The sequence below is a fragment of the Argiope bruennichi genome, chromosome 1 (genome assembly GCF_947563725.1).
Source record: "Argiope bruennichi chromosome 1, qqArgBrue1.1, whole genome shotgun sequence".
NCBI lineage: Eukaryota > Metazoa > Arthropoda > Arachnida > Araneae > Araneidae > Argiope > Argiope bruennichi.
Genome location: NC_079151.1, coordinates 57,003,501 through 57,012,495, shown reverse-complemented (window position 1 = coordinate 57,012,495; position 8,995 = coordinate 57,003,501).

The following is an 8,995-nucleotide window of genomic DNA, read 5'->3' as shown; positions in this document are numbered from 1 at the left end:
ATTCAATTATGTTGCATTTCTGCATTATCGAGTCGAATAATAAAGGGTAAATAGAGGTAAATTTTCTTAAATTTCCCTGTTGATTTCCTAACATTTAATCGAAATTTTTTCATATTTTTATCCAACATGTCAGAAACTTGTAGATCATAGCAAAAAGAAATATTTTATTTGATGTTATAGCTTTGACAAACCATTTGGAAATTAGAACACCAGGATGCTTCTAACAAGAAAGAATCTTTCGTTTAGGAAATATTTATTGTTACATAGAGAACGAATACGAGAAGGGATAACCTCACTCCCCTCATCTATTATATCACAATATCTAAGGTTATCGGTTATTTAACATGCGTGTGTCATTACCAAAACTGGGACCATTCTTGTCGCATAATGGGCCCCGGTGGTCTAGCAGTAAGGTCTCGGCTTCGGAAATCTGAGAGCTTTAGGTTCGAGACCCGATTCCACCAAAAACCCATCGTGTAAGTGGATCTGGTGCACGCTAAATCCGTCAGGGTCAAATGTCCTCCAGCTATTGTGGTGTGGAAGCTTGGAGAGAGAGAGAGAGGTGCCATCTTAAGCGTCGCCCTCGTCATCTGACAGCAGTTTAAAATTACGAGGTCCATCCTAGAATAGCCCTAATGTTGCGTTACAGAAACAGGACGTTAATATAACTAAATTAAACTTCAGTAGAGTCTTTAGAAGAAGGTTGAATACGTTCTTCTTTATTGCCATTTAAATAAGCAACGGTTTATCTTCTATTAATTAATCGACTGTCACTAATTCCGGAAAGTAATGATATTATTATCATAATTAATATACTATTCAAAAATGATCTTTGTTCCTCCTCCACAACGAAAACGACATAAAATCGAAGATTTCCATCGTGTAATTGAAGAATATCATCATAATAGTTATGAATATATGTATACTGTAATTAAACAACGTATCAATAAGAAAAATGTAATCGAAGCTGATACTATATTTAGTTTTAATCCAAGCAGATTATGGAAATTTTTTTTTAACTTTTTCTTATATGTAATACAGTAATTGTCAAAAAATTCGAACTCGAGATTTTGACGAATCTCCATATTTTAGACTACCCCGAGTTCGAAAAATATATTTTGGGAAAATGTCCGTCTGTCTGTGACAGATGACTAAAAAAACCCTTTGATTTAGATGAATGAAAGTTGATATACGATCTTTATACCAAAATTGTAGATTTTTTTTTCTCAAATACTGAGCAAAATCCCTTCAGAGGAAGTCGGTCTGTCCATCTGTTCGTACATAATTTAACACAATAACTACAACTTGATTTGAGCTAAATGGATAAAATTCGATGCACAGAACATTCTATAGTCTAGACACCTAAAAAATGTTGAGTCAAATCCAACAAAGGATTAAAGATTGGTCTGTACTTTTAGAAACATATAAACTCGATAGTTCAAAAACGCAATGATTTCAATATATCAAATTTGGAATGGAATGTTGTGACTACAAGTGTAATTTTTTGTCAAATTTTTTTTCAGGCGGTTAGGAAAAATGCGCCTAAAACACAAATTCGATTTTCGGATATTATTAAAGCATGCTAGGGATTAATCGCCAAAACACTCGCCAAGGCTGACAGGATATATTCAATAAAAATGCTAAATTCACTCCTAAGATTGATATTTTTTAACTATTGTACGCCAATGTTATGTAAGACGTTCTCTGGGATAACACCTTCATTAGAATATACATGAGAAAAGTTTTAGGAGACCCTTCGCGTTGGTTTTAATTTAATGCTATTGCATTCGACCATCCTTCATTAGTAGCGAACTATTTTTTTTCTTGATCTATTTTAAGTCATATTTTTAACAATAAATTACTAAAAATCTAATTACAAAACTTTAAAATCAGTTGCATTTTGCATGAAATAACGTCAAATGCTGTGGTCAGTATTATTTTGGAATTTAGTGTCTATCTTACTGAAGGGAAAGATCTATGATTACAAGCTAAAACAATATACAGTTAAAAGTTGAACGGAGATGCACAGCTCCTTTGCTGTGAATTAATATGAATTGACCCTGTTCTATGCTAGAAGTGAGAAAAAAATCTTATTTTGTACACTCATTTCTATTTATTAGATCATGCAATTGCTCTTAAATTCTTTTCTGTGCATATAATATCTATTTTATTACACACTTTCACCTAGCTTGATTTGTTCCATGTTTGCAAAGAATGTATTTTGTAGTTGATTTTTTCGCTCACTTTCCCATTTGATAGATTTTGAAATTTTTCATTATTTTGTGTTTTCGATGATAATATGAAATATTTTCAAAACATAATTATTGTTTAGTGAATTAATGAAATGATAATCATTAAGTTTATAATTCATAGCAGAAATTTTATCCCATTTCAATGCTACAATTCTACTGCAAGATTTTTTTTTAATTCATATACTAAGTTCTAAATATTTATTAGAATAATAAATTATAAATTAAAGAAGAAATATTTAAATATATAAAAAATTAAGGCAGAAATATTCAAATAAAAGTATGTGTACTTTTTAGTATACTATTAAAAGTATTTTCCCTTTAAGTTTTTTTTATCCTTTTATTGAAATAATTACTTTTTGTTTGCTATATTATCTTATTCATATCATTATCCAGCTAAAATAAGGAATACTTTAGATACATAGGTTAGTTTTAATATAATTTATTTTTATGCTAATTTTGACTTTCAAAAATCTAATAGAAATGGCTATTAAAGTTTTAAATTGGAGGCATATTTAAGGAATATTAACCCTCTCAAGTATGTTTTTGCTTAAAGCATTAACATTTCCATTTCTAAAAAAAAACTTTCTCTTTAATGTAATTCCTGCAAAGAGAGGATTTTTAATGTTTCAGTCGTCTGATAAAAACACCTCCAAAGAAAACACATAAAAATAATAAAAATTTCTATCATAAAAGCTACTTATTTAATTTGATAAAGACCCCTATTTTCCTCGCATGTTTGGGAAAATTGTGAATCTAATGCAAGAAGAATATTATCCGCATTTAGAAGCTTATTGAAAATCGATAAAGACACTCAGAAAAAGATGGAGAAAAAAAAAAGCACCTCGAATCTTTTCCCAATTTCTGATTAAAAAAAGGAAAGCACTATTCAAGACAGAATTGCATCTTAAATAGCGTTATTCAAAAATCGATGAATTGCACACAGCGGCTTTGTCCATGGTTTCTTGCCATAGACATTCTTTTTAGTTTAGAAGAAAATTTTACCTGTCATTTGCAAACCATTTTTATTTTGAAACATATTTAATTGAAAGCTGGAAGCGTCTGCTTTCAACAGGTTGGCTTGCACAATTTTTTGTTGTCCTGAAATAACTTTGATTTTGCGCAAGCTTTATTCATAGTGGTTGCTTAATTTTATTTGGCGAAATCAGCAGTATGGGTTAAGTTTAGAGATTTTGTATCAGCCTTTGTATCGACCTTATTTAATTTAAACGCAATTAGTTTTTAATTTAAATTTGGTGCAATGATATCATAACGCAATTCTCATAATTAAGATGCCTAAAAATATATTTAAATACACAGTTAATAAATAAATATTAATGTGATTTACTTGAAAAATAACTGAAAGGTTGTATACAATAAATTTGAATACTGAAATTAATATGAAATGTTCCAGCTATTTAAAATGTCTCGTACAGGTTTAATAAATAGTATCGACTTAAATATATATATAAACATTTGGTTTTGTTATATTAACGTCCCGTTTGAAGCAACACTAGAGCTATTTTGGGACGGACCTTGTCCAATTTTGAACCACAGTCAGATGACGAGGATGATACCTGAGCTGGCACCCCCCTCTCCACACCGCACCACACCAGCGGGAGGACGTTTGGTCACGACGGATTTAATGTGCAACAGATCCCCTTACACGACGGTTCTTCGGTGGAATCGGGTCACGAACTTGAAACCCTGCGGTTCCAAAGCCGAGACCTTACCACCAGGCCACCGTGGCCCTTATATATACACAGTTGTACTGAATCAAACGCTTCGCTTAGCTAATTAATGGAACTGCAAGATATTATTGTTTCATATTCGAACAATTTTTCATTTAACTATAATAATATTTTTAAATAAGTTTTTTATACTATCTGAAACAATGTTTTTAAATGCTATTATGGAATTCAAACTCTCCATCAAAACATTCAATCACATGCTTTTATCAACCTTTCAATCCGTAGTAAGATTTTCACTTTCGCTTTCATTTCATAATATTATACACTTTGTAATTTGCAGTAAACTAATTAAACTAACATCCAAATTAACAGTAAACTAACGGTCAAATTAAAAAGTGAATTGTTTTTTAAAGAAATTCATCCCATATTAACAAATAACAGCCTAGAAATCCAATATTTTTTGGTGAACAAATTGGTCACCGAAGGCGGCTAGTACTGAAAAAGTTTATACAATAAAAACAAGAAAATTTTCGATAAATCGTCACTAAATTTGCCATTTTCATTATTAATTTAATTTTGTTCAAATTTTAATAAAATAATATACAAATTAATCCTATTTGTTAGCCAAACAGCAGTTTTAGGCGATCATTGAAAAAACACATATGCAAAAAATGCTTCAGGATAAAATATTTAACAAAACTTCATGCCAGTCTTTTCATTTGTTAGATGCGGTTTAATAATTCTCCCATCGAATACAGATGTTCTATCCTATCATTTTATTTATCACTGTATTATTTTTATATGAAAAATCATTCCCGAATTTTCATCAAACTTTTCATCAAATGTTTTCAAACTTTTTCCTGATGTTCTGAAAAAAATATCCCTACGACCAGAGTGCCAAATCCGCGACTCTTTTTTTAGAAAAACCCATGCTTGTAACAGATTTGACGAGAAAAAAAAAACTGGTTACATTAACTGGCCAATTCATTGAGATTTGGAAACTCTAAACAAACTACATACTTCTAAGCCTATCATAAAAAATTGCCCTTCTTTAAATAATTACAAACAGGATATGTTTTTAATCGTCTGAGAGTTAGTCACACCAGATTCACACGTAAATATCTATTATTAAACGATCAATTGCCAATGCGTCCACATTATAATTGTGGCATAGCTCCTTTTCGTATCTTTATGGAATTTCCTTATTTTAAAACTCAGCATTTGTTTTACTACAAAACAACAATTTTACCTTTTCCAATGCTTCTTAGTAGGGAGCCACATGAAACCTTTTTTTATTTTGTTTTTCAAATCTATAGGATTTTTTTTCTTTTATTTTAACTAACATTCGTTTTTTATTCGTGCTTTTAGTAATTTATCATCCCCTAATTAATGATTACATTTACGTTATTTTATTTGAAACGGTTTTTGTTAAACTTAGTACTTGAAGGAAAGTAGTTTGGTGCAGCATAACCTGCATATTAGTTCTTGTACTATAAAACCACAAACCAAATCAATACATATTAGCTCAGTACCATGGCGCCGACAAGTGAAGACTGGAACACATGATTTTCCATCGGCAATTGTTATCAGAAGCATTAGTCGATCTAAATAGCGCTACGAGCATAACATTATTTTTTCACCCCTCGAGGCATTTCATTTTGAAAAGTGATATAAACACACTATTTCATCCTCATGACGCTCCCAAAGAATGGCATCCTGAATATCCAAATCCACTCTTTGCCTCTAGATCAGTACGCCATTGTCTTAGGGTAATTATTTTAAGAAATTAATTAAAGATTTTATCCATAATACTTGTAGTTTAAGAGTCAGAAGCATGTCATCCGTTTTTCACGTTTATCAGTTCTTGGTTGTTTTGTTTATTTTAACAACCCACCCCCATCTATTCAGAAGAGGGTTAATTAAGTATGATTTAACTCTGCAATATTTTTAACTAACTAAAGAGATAAATGTGCATCTGATATCATCAAAATAATTGCAGCTGTTCGTTACAATATATTTAGAGAATGTATATTCTTCTGGAGATTTCATGAAATACTGTTTTCGTCTACAACATTTTTAAGTCGACCTATTAAAACATGTGAATCTAATTTAAATCCAGTCGCTCCATTTGTTGAATATTTTTTAAAAAATTCGCCCATAACTTATTTATAAAAGGTGTGGGCTGTAGTTCATTTAACCCTACAGCATTTTTAGTCAGGTACAGAGAAGATATGTGTATCAATTTTCATCAAAATTAATCATTTGGATAGATCAATTATGTTATCATGGAGCATATATACATGCAATGACATATTAATTCTAATTTCAATTTAATGAATTTCCAAGATTTTATCTTAATTTAGCCCATAGTAACTTCATTCTAAAAATATTCTCTTATTTCGTGACCCAATTCCACTTTCGGTTTAATTAATTCCTCTGTAAAACTAATGTACCATCAGAACTATGTCTCAAATGAAAGTGATCCCTTCGGTGTCCTTGAAAAGGTGTCAAAGGTCACCACGTGTATTGAATTGGCGCCTAGCCAGAAATCCTATGTAATATAAGACTAGTTATCATTTATTTCGCGCTTTTTTCTTACTTCTGCTTTTGCTTCGCGCTGCGTCTGCTTGTAAATAAATTGTTTTCCCGAGATGGATATTAAAGAGAGAATAAAACGAAATTAAAAATACAACGTCTCGTCTATGTTTTCAAACCTGCTTCTTCGAACCTGCCTTCTGCTGCAAACAAAATAATGTTACATATTATTTAGTCGACAGGATTAAAAAAATAACATTACGTACACATATAGAGTTTCACTACAAATGTAAAAATAATGTCAAATGGCGTATATAAATATCTTATTTGTCACAATAGTAATATGAGATATAAAACGAAAAAAATCTTGTTGGAATCAATTGGTTAAATGTTTTGAAAATTCTGTTTTTGAATAATATTTAACAGGCAATATCAAAATTTGAGATGTAGCTTTTTCTCTCATATTTAAATAATCTGGGTATTTAATGATCGTTAGGATTAATAACTCACCTTAAAATCTGAATATGTTCATTATTTATATACAAATATTTGTTTGTAAAGTTATAAAGAAAGTGGTCAGAGGGGTTTCCAATTTTTTTTATTAAAATGTTTCTTTCTTATCTTTTCTTTTAATCCCTTACATAAACTTATTTAAATAAGAATATAGTTTCCTTCTTTCCCCTAGAATCAGATATTAAAGGAATAACTCGAAATTTTTTTAATGTATATTTTTATATATTTTGTAATTTTTTTAAAACTTTCTTTATAAAAAGAGCATAGAAATTTTACAAAGGATTATACATGAGCCTATTCAAAGTGAAAGTATTGTAACCGTCAAAAAAATTCAAACACAAAATTTTGACAAATCTCCGCGTTTCAGATCTTTCTGAGTATGAAAAGCACATTTTTGGAACTATGCCTATTTGTAAGCATGATGCCTCGAAAATTGATTGAAAAAGACTGATGGAATTCGGTATGTAATCTTAAAACCTAATTTATATATTCCTGTTAGATTTTGGACGAAATCTTTGGATGAGAAATGTGTTAGTCTGTCTATCTGAATGTGTATAAATACGATTATTCAAAAACGCTAAGAGCTATATAATTGAATTTTGTATACATATTTATCTCTAGAATTGTAAATTATTAGATTTGTGGATTATAACTTTTTAGAAAATTATAGATTATTGAAATTTGAAAATCATTGAGGATGGGGACCTATTTGTTGGCCTGCCTATTCACGTTTATGTGAATGTAATAATTCAACCACCGAGTGCTATCCACCCCAAAGCTTTAATACATACTCTCTAATAAAAATGATATATATCCTTCTCCCGGCATAAAATTGTGAGCCTTAGGCAAGACCGTAAATGTCACGAGTGATTATATTTTCGTTCCGAGAGGACCGCTTATGAGAGTTGTGTGCTTCGTAGTACAGTAAAGAAAATCGGCGATGATGATGTCGTGTCCGCGTTACCACGGAAAGGGGGTGCAATAGCTTCTGAGGGTAAAGACCCCTGAGCACTCGAGGGCAGAAGTCTGACTTCTAGCTCATATGAAGATGAAACTCATACATTCGTTCGCACCACCGCTTTTTACAGGGGTGCACATTCACACACATCAAAGAGAGAACAAAGACGAAGAACAGCATACCCGAACTGGGTTTTGAACCCGGTACGCCCAGAACACAGGGAAGATATGCTACCCCTATGCCAGGACACCGGCAAGAAAATCGGTACTGATGTATTAATTACATGGTATGGCGGGCACGATATATCGAGAGCACGAATTTTGCATTCTTACTGAATCTAGTGTGCGATTTTTTGATAATTAATCGCCAGTATGCAATTAATACAAAATTACCAGAAAATCATTTATGAATAATGGGAGCTTTCTTTCTATTCAGCTGAAACTAAATTTTGATATCAAACTGAAATTGTAGTCGCAAGATCTCTTAGCCACGGTGATCTAATGGTAAGGTCTCGGTTTCAGAGCCCCATAACTAGGTCGAAACCCGTTCCGCGGGATCTTGACAGATATGGTTTTAAATTTTACATATATCTACACTTTGGACTGTGTACAAAATTTTATCCATCTAGATCTCTTCATTTTGTAATAATCTTGTTAATTCATGGTATGGACCCTCTCTGATCTACGCAAAATTTGATAAAAGTTTACTAATTTGAAATAGAAACCATTTACCAAATTTTATCAGACTAACTCAAAGCTTTTTTCTTTATCGTGTTCACAGATAGATATAATTCCAAAAAAGTATATTTTCGAACTCAAGAAAGTCTGAAATGTGGTGATTGATCAATATCTCGAATTCAAATTTTTTGACAATTATAAAACTTTCTCTTTGTATATTTCGTGTACGAAAAAGTAAAATATATTACATGTGATAGGGCAAAAAAAAGAATTATTTATTACTGAATTAATGCTCATTTTAATTAATATTTTCACTCAATTGTTCATAATTTATGAAGCTTTCTTTATTTTCAAAATATTAATTGAAGAACT